Here is a 9639-nt window from a genome sequence, read left to right as displayed (position 1 = left end):
ATCCAACTTAGTTTACAACACTAAGACTATATTATCATCTATAAAAGCAGTAATCCGTCACATCAAGGGGTTATCGCACCTTAGTGTAATTGAGTTGGATCACTTTGATTTTGCCGTCATCTTTATTTTCAAAGTCAAAGGTTCATTTACTTCCTTGTACCAGATTTAAAGCCTCCGTTTGGAGCAGGTACTAATTTAATCGCCTTTTTATTTTACTTGCCATGCCTTACTTTATTTAATTTTCTTGTCATGCTTTACTTTATTTAATTTCTTGCCATGCTTTACTTTATTTAATTTTCTTGTCATGCTTTACTTTATTTAATTTTCTCGCCATTATCTTTATTGCTCGTTTTAATTGCTTTACACGCTTTACTTATTCTTCATGCCTTACATTCTAAACTTATTTTCAACATGTTCAATATCGCTGTATTTGTTTGCATCACCATGTTTGACTAAATCTTTCAAAGGTTAGAATGTAAGGATCGCGGTTAAAGAGATGTTTCACATATTGCATCTGTAGAAATGCTTTAGGGGCTGTTTTGATTTTTAATTCGAGTTTTCTGAAACAAACTTGGTTAATTTTAACTACTCAAGGAGTGCGAAAGCACCCTGGCTTAGTTAACTAGGAATTTTTATCACTTTAAGGAAAAATGATTTTTGAAACTGTTTTCGGACGCGTTGATAGATTTAAAATCAGGAAACCCCTTAGATAAAACTTTCCGAATCAAAATCACTTTTCAACTAAGCTTACGAGTCTTATTTCTTAAAAATAGGTTTACTACTTTAGCATTTTGCGCACCTTTTATAAGTGACAATAAAAGGCCTTAATTTAAGGGTAAACTCGGTTCCGAATACGCGAAAGCGACAGTTCCCGTTAAATGGATTCTTTTCAAGAGTAGAAAATATTGCCCCATAAGTAGTTCTATTTAGACAATCGAAGCACCGTTTAACTGACGTGAAATACATTCAAGCCTATCTTTATCTGCACTGTATTTATCATTTTCTTTATTTACTATTATTTTGCGACATCAATATCTCTTTTGTACCGCCTTAGATAAACATCGTAACAATAGTAATCGATAGATTGACGATTTGCTCTCTGTGTGATCGATAATCTTTTATATTACTCTGACGCGATTCGTGCACTTGCGAATATAGCGATCATAGTGCTAATTGGTTTATGGTTAGTAGTAGTTTGAAAATCAGTTAGGGTATTGCTTAATTGCTTGATTCATTTAACTGTTAGGACTAATTAACTGTTAATTGATAATTGTTAGAACTGTTATGATGTTAGTGTTTTGGTTAATGAAGCTATTAATGATAACTGATTAACGGTTAGTGGGATGATCTTGACAGTTAGTTTGAACTAGGTACATGTTAGCTTGAAAAATCCGTTAGGTTAAAGCAGTCAGAATTTTGTTAGCTATAGTTTGAACTGACTTGGAAACTAGTTAACTGTTAAGGGATTTAGAAGTCATGTTAGTAATGCGAATGTTAGTTGATTCTGTTAGAAATATTGATGTTAGTTTGCTAAAATTGGATATGAAGGTGTGAATTGAGCTATGTAATGTGTGGGCTGGATATATGTGTGATTTCTATTTGGACTATTTGGATGCATTGGACTTGTAGATGTTAACTGAGCATGGTAATTTTGGTTTATTGATGAATGTTGGACATTGTATGAACATGGCGTGTTTTACATGACTATTGGATGGTTTGTTTGTTTATTGATTGAAAGGTGAACCATGAGGGATTTCCTTGGACTTGTGTGCTTATGGTATGCCTGCTATGGATGAATGCATTGCTGAGTTTTTAGAATATGTATTTTGTGTATGTTTGTGTATATTGATTGTAATGACTTGATTTGGCATGTAAGTATGAGATGCATCATGACATAACATGTTTGAGTGTACATGTGCTGACAATGCTAAGGTTTTTTGCAAGACTGGTTATTAGGCTTGAAATGAAGCCTTGTTCATGATGTTTGGATGTTTAAAGAGATTTAAATTATGGCATGGCATCATCAAGGTTTGGCATGACATCATGAACATGAAGAGATTTTAGAATTCATTTTAAAGAACTTGGAGGATCACATGAAGAATCACGAGGATGAAGAAAAAAAGTGGGCTTTAGGATTTAGTTTGATTTTGGTCAACAGTTTGACCAAAAGTTAACAATTGACCAAAAGTTAATCCTAGGTCAAAAATTTGATATTTTTGTGTAATTTGTACTTTTTGTTTTGTAATGTACTTCTTGATGTTTGAAATGCGAATCTTGGACCTTGAATTGCCTCTTGTAACTTATTCCTTAAGAAAAGTATCTTTCCCTCCAATTTATGAATTTGAATATTGAACTTGAATCTTTTGAATTCTTGAATGTAAATTGTCATGTCTTCATCAAGAGAACAAGGAGCAATCATAACTAACATATAAAAGGTCTTATAAAGAAATTGGTCAACAAAAAGTCAACCTTCGATGATTGACTTTGTTGACCAAATTCAAACTTGTAAATGACTTCCAAATCCTTTTATCCATGATGTAATCAAACATAAACAAAATGTCCAAACAAATTTTAGGGATTCCCAAAGACTTATGTCAAGAGAGTGAACATTCAAAGCCAAGTGTAGCACCATGATCACATAGACTTGATTCATAAGTGCATACCATGAAAACCATAGCCCATGAAGATTGATAGCCTCTTTGTCATAACTTAGTGCCTTGTATCATAAATATTAAGAACCTTTTGAACCAATGGTGTTAATTGAGAAATACAAGTGTAGATGAATGTTTCTCAACAAAGTTGCCTCAAAATTGTAATAAGTTTTTTAATTATTCCACCTTCACTTCACGGATTAAACCAAAAGACATCACTTTTGGACGCTCGTACTCCTTTAGAGAAAAATCATCATTTGGTTGGTAGTATATTTTATTTGTGTTTCACTCGACCAAAATTGTCATACAATATACTATACCCTTATCTCAATTCACGAACCAACCCCAAACTAAACATTTGGACGCTAAACTACAAGTAGTTTGATTTTTACAAGGAAATCCATGACACTGGACACTTTTGGGGTAAAAATGACTTTAAACTTTGTAGTTAGTGTGATTGAGATTAGGCTAGCCGCCCTTTAACTACACCATAACTCATGTATATTACAATAATTGACTGTAATATCATATTCACAATTTTAGGAGTAAAGGTGAGTGTCATACTTGTATATAAAGAATAATATATAAACAATACTATTTTGAGAAATAAATAACATCAGCTAATTCATTACATTTTCTGTCAAACATAAATATATTGGAATACGGACAACCTAACCTATTCCCATTTAAAGACTTGAATCTCCACAAATTGCACATAATTGCACGCCTTGAATTTATGGTGATGCGAAACACTGATCAATTTTATTCACGGTACTTGTGGATGGTTGGCATATGGATAAGCACTTTATTGCATCTAGCTATGAAGAAACATCCAGTGATATTTCTTTCTAGATTTTTTTTAATAAAAAAATAATTATTATTTTCAAATTTAATCCCAAAATAACAATGTTTTTGAAAAAAATAGCAAAATAATCACTATTTTTAACTAATGCGCCAGTTGAACTGATACATTCAATTAAAATATATAGGAGGCGCTAAGGCTCTGGGCGCATGCATGTCTTGGTACCACATGCATTGTGCATGCATACACTACATAGTATATGCGTCAATGCATGTGGCGCATTCACCCTTAATTTTTTTATAAAAAAAAATTAAATTTAAATTTTACAAATAAATAAAAAAAATACTTAAAATAAAAATTATATTTATATTATAATAAAAAATTATACGGAATTAACAAGAAATTCAATGACCCGCACGATTGAAACGCCCCTGTGTTCCACATCCAAGTGCGTTAGTCTGTCTTTGAGGTCTCCCGCGATTTTTCTAAGGTGTTTGGGGTCTTTGAGTGCTAACATGATCCAACGGTGGCTGGTGTGAAGATCCATCTGGGCTATAGACTGTTGTGGTGGCTGCGTATGGTTGTTGGTGGGTATGGTTTGGTTCTTGGTTTTGAGGTTGGGTGTGTGGCATGAATGAGGTGCGAGGTTGGGTGTTTGGTTGTTGGGTGTATGTGTCGCATCCGCGAAAAACCGGCGGGAAAAAGCAAACAAACAGAGCCGCCACCGTGCGTTATTTATCCCAAAAGAGGGAAAGGAAACGCTCGAAGTAAACCTGGAAAGGAAATGGTCTTACGACCGGAGATTGCAAGGATCGGGAGTCGGTTACGCAAGGGGAAAGTATTAGCACCCCTCACGTCCGTCGTACTCGACGGGATCCACGCTCAGAAAGAATAGAATAAGGTTGCTAAACACTGCTCAAAAGAATGCACACACACTGGAATAAGACACAGATGGAAGAAGAGGGGGGAACGGGCTCGCTAGGATATCGCATCCTATGCCTACGTATCTCATCTGGAATGAGAATCAGAGCTACCGTAGTTCGGCTAACGCACGCCGAAACAAAACACACGCACAAACGCTGAGACGTCAAAACAAACACACAAACACAAACTGGAAACCGAATGCCAATCGCTAGACTTACATCAGACTCCAAGCACACAACAAACAATCAAGGAAATCGACTGCCAATCGCTGGACTTACGTCAGATCCACACAAACAAACAAACAAACGCAAGAAACCGACTGCCAATCGCTGGACTTACGTCAGACTCCAAGCAAACAAGAGGTTAACCGGACGCTGAGTCGTCAAAGGGAACACAAAGGTTGAACAAACAAGCTAACAGGGAGTCTGGTACTCGAGCCTGCTAGCTGTCAAGCAAACACACACAAAAAAGGAAAAGGGTGCCCGGAGAGATCTCGCACGATCTCCTGCCTACGTACCTTATCTGGTATGAGGATGAGGGCAACGTAGTTCCCCTTAACAGGGGAGAAACTTCTATCCTAACCAGAGACTGGGAAATGACAAACTAGAAGGGAGACTGACTTGAGCCTAATAGTTATCATGTAATCCACAACAGTCCTAGGTTGAGGTTTCTAACAAGAGCTTGACTCACACAGGTAGTGAGTCAACTCAAGTCTATCTCTACGTACGCCAACTTCCTCAAAAGTTGATCATACGACTCCTACAGAAAGGAGATGAGAAACTAAGCAGATAAACATCAAAAGCAAATAGCACACACTATACACAACCAAGGAGGCTCAAGCAAGGTTAGGTTTTAGTCAAGGGGTCATATCGACCTTGACAAACAAACCAACTGGAAATGGGTGTTTTGAGCTCTTAACCCTAACATTGAGAGTTAGGGTGAAGCAGATGAAATGGGAATGAGGGGTGTGCCTCATAGCTCTTATCCCTGGCCTGGGAGAGCTTTAATCAATAGAAAGTGTGGGAGTTCAGAATGAAGGAACTCTTCTCCACATGTGACTGACTCTATGGACAAGATTTTGGGCTTTTGTTCAAAGTGCATCAACACAGGGTGTGAGCAAAATGAATGACACAACTGAGTAGCAGGGGGTGGATTGCACACCCCTTTTATCTGCCAATTGCCTCTTAAGAGGACTTAACCTGCTTGGCACAAAATTAAACAAGCACAAACATTGCCTCTTAAGGAGGGCTTCAGACAGGTGCTTGCCAGTAACAGCAAGTCTTCCAGACTACATGAAGATTAGGAATTATACCTAAGTGGTACGCCAACCACAGCAAAGCAAAGCAAAGTTCAAATGAACTTAAAGCAACTTAGGTACCTGTGGAAACAACTAAACCAATCAGTACAGAATTCAGACCAACAGACAACAGTCAATATCAAACAGGCAATCCCAATGTACAACAAGTAAACCATAAGGCAAACTCAAATGAGTTATCATCATCCTACAAAACAACAAATGTTAGCAATAAATAACAAATATCAACATTCAAATGATGAAGCATCATCAACCATGGCATTTGGATGCTTAAACCTGAAATACAAAGCTCACATGTAAGTAACAAACCACTAGGTCAAAGCCTAGGGTCAAAAGTGAAGAAAAAATTCAAAACAGGAGCTGAAATTCAACACAATGCAACTTCAAACACATATTAACATATCCTAAAAAGGATCACATCAGAATCATCAAGCAAGGCCATGTATCAAGCAAGAGAAGCCAAAGACAATTTCAAAGCTCATATATGATCATCATGAATGAAAATTTCAAATCAAAACAGAAATGATTCAAATAATTCTGGAAAAATTCATGAGCATTCAACACATCCAACATGATCAACATACAAAAAATCAGAAGCATCAAAGATCAATTGGCATGGAAATTAAATGGAACAAGTTGATCATCCAAAGGTGTGACACAAATTGTCACACCATGCAAACACATGCATAAAACAAAAATGGTAAATGGGAAAAATACCAAACCAAGCCCAAAACATCCAGCTATGTGTCTAGAATCAGCATGTAAAATTTCAAGTCCATTGGATTAAAATCAAGCATTTCATGATAGGAAGAGTAAGGCAAGGTCATAAATGCACCTATGAGCAATCAACCTAGAGCAAATAAATTTCCAGCCATGCACAACTTCAGAAAAAATCGTCATAAAAAACTAGACATCTCAAGGAACAATTAGCAAAAAAACCAGGTATTTTTTGGATCAATTTTCAATTTGATATGCATTTTACAAGTTGATGAAAAAATAAAAATACAAATGAAGCATGTAGCATTCAAAAATGGAGGGAAAGCAAAAATATGAAGAACATTTGAATATTTGCTATGCGGCAGAATCGAACTCGGTCGAATTTCAAATATGAAGCGCGCGCTGAGGCAAAACGACCTCGTTTCAATATGAACCCTAGGCTGCGTAAATTTGGACGGTTCAAACCGCCGCTATTTGCCAAAAACCGACGCAATTTTTCCAGAAAATCCAGAAATGCATGCATCTTCATCTTCTTCATGATGAAGATGATGAATGTCACATGAACTTCATCCAAAATTCCAGAAAATTTCCAGAAATGTCCAGAATCACAATTTTTTTATATCAAAATGAAGTTCATGCAACGAGTAACATGGATCAATCCTTATTTCATGCTAAATCATCATCAATTAACAGAATCGAGCAAAATCATTCTAGATCTACAAAACTTCAATCAACCATAACTTCATGAATATTGCATCATTTCACACGAAATTTAGCTCAAAATCATCAGCAAGAAGAAATCTACATGAATATACACATGGATTTGAGAATTATGAAGGTCGAAAAACCTACCTCTTGAAGAACAGGTTCTGATTTTGCACGATCCAAAGCTCCAAATGATCCAAATCTCCTTCTGAATACTTGTGATGATGTTTGATGAAGAAAAGGAAGCTTGAATACGTGTAGATCTAGCTTAAACTTGAATTTCCATTTTCAACTTCATGAGCTTCAACCACTTGAATCTTGCACGAATTCCACGAACCAACACTTGATTCACACTATAATCAACTCACTGATCAGGAATCTCCAACAAAAAACAAGTGCTATGTTCAAGAAATTTGAATTTTGATTTGAAGAAAGTTTTGGAGGGAGAGAGAATTTTGGATCTAGAAATGTGAATTGTGATTAACCTCTTCAATTCTGTTATGATTAGAGTATATATATCCTTTCCTAATCACCTTGCTAATCCATGTTTAGTTTGGTTAATGAAAATAAGGTGTTTTGCAAAAAATCAAAATTGCATGGTGCATGTACTAATTACACGTGAACAGTACCATTCCTTTGATCATTTTCACTTAAAATCCTTTTTTAAACTCAATGGCAATGGTAGAAAGTCCATACAATGCACCATTTTTGAATTTTGCAATTTCCCTCCAAAAAAGGCATGGATATGCAAGTGATTATGTGATGAGATTTTATGTAATGTGATGCATGATTTGGAAAGATTATGTCATGACAAGAAAAATGCAAAAAGAACCACCAAATTTGGAGTTATGAATCAAAAGATATGGCCATTTGAAGTTCCATGCACACTTGGCAATGATTTGATCATATCTCCTCAACCATTCATCATATGCTCATGATCTTGGACTTTTTGGAAATGGGAGAGAGAGATATTCAACTTTCATGTTGGACAAAATTTCATTTGAAGCTTTTTTGATGATGTAAGATTGAGTTGAAGTTGGTCTAAAACCCTTCCATTTTTGGAAACTTCAAATTATGGGTCACTTTCCATTTTGGGAAATTTTTGACTTGACTTCAAATTCTTCAACCTTGATCTTTGAAATGATGAATAAGCATGATTTGGACATGAATGGGATGAAGACACTCAATTTCCACACTCAAAACCCACAGTTGACTTTTCAGTTGACTGCATTGGTTGACAGATGATTTGAACATGCACAGATAATTTTGAGCCTCAACCACTTGATGAAATGGCTCCAAAATGAAACCCTAGCTTGTAAAAGCTTAATAAAATGATCATGTGATCCACACCATCACCAAATACCTCATCTCTTTAAAGATCCCTGACTGGTAGAATAACATTGATTAGGGTTGACCAGAGGTCAAAACCCTAATCCCAAAGAATCTGAGCCTGAACAATGAGCCCCTTGAGGATGACATAACCATGATGATGATGATGTACCCTTGCAATCAAGATAATGCTCAACCTCCTTGAAGAACCAAGAAACCCTAATTGAAGCACAAACCCTCAGATGATTAGTGATCAATTCAATAAGACCCTCAAGCATGAATCTCTTAACCTCTCTATCTTCTGAGAAAGACTTAGGAGGATGACTTGTTTTATTTTCACATGATATGCAAAGATGCAATGACTAATGCCCTAAAAAATGAAATGCAATATGCTAAGCTAGTCCCAAGAGAGGAGGGCAAATTTTGAGGTGTTACAGTTGCCCCTATTCAATCCACTGTGAACCTGTCGATATGAATAGCCTCGGCTTTCAGATGATCAGGGTGAAGAGTGATTGAATACCAAGAACAGACGAACAATTTGCGCGCTGATGGGAAATAATTAACAATGCCTGTCAGAATCGGCAAAGAAGCAATCTCGAAAAAAAAATCCGTCTGGTACGGAGACAGTCGGCCTGAACACCGAAACAGAATGTTGACTTGGATGCCAAAATAAATGGTAACACAGGAATAACCATGGCCTGAACGCCGCTCATCCGCTGGGGATTATTATTATTATTAATTATTTTTTTTACTTTTTCTTGAACCCCGAAACTTTCTGATTGATTTTTTTGCTTTTCTTGAACCTCGAACAAATATTTTCTTTCGCGCGGATGATCCCGGATCACCGCATTCGAACCCCGACACCTTCATAGTAGTCTTGTTTGCCAAACAATGAACCCCTCTCCAATTAAACCCCAGTCGCCTGACGATAACTCGTGATCGCCGTTGTGAACCCCATTCTCCAGAAAACACCCCGTGTCTCCCTTTCTCCATTTGGACCCCGCTCTCCAGAAAATGCCCAGCATCTCCTCCTCTCCATTTGAACCCCTTTCTCCATTTCCTTGTGATAATTCTGCTGACAATGCCGGAAATAACACCAAAACACCACTCTGATGGCGACATATCAGAGGGTACACCTTCACAAAAGGAAGGTAACATGTGCATTTCTTCCTCCGAAGATACCCATAACGACTTCT

This window comes from Lathyrus oleraceus, chromosome 7, assembly GCF_024323335.1.
Source record: "Lathyrus oleraceus cultivar Zhongwan6 chromosome 7, CAAS_Psat_ZW6_1.0, whole genome shotgun sequence".
Classification (NCBI taxonomy): domain Eukaryota; kingdom Viridiplantae; phylum Streptophyta; class Magnoliopsida; order Fabales; family Fabaceae; genus Lathyrus; species Lathyrus oleraceus.
This window is presented reverse-complemented; position numbering follows the sequence as displayed.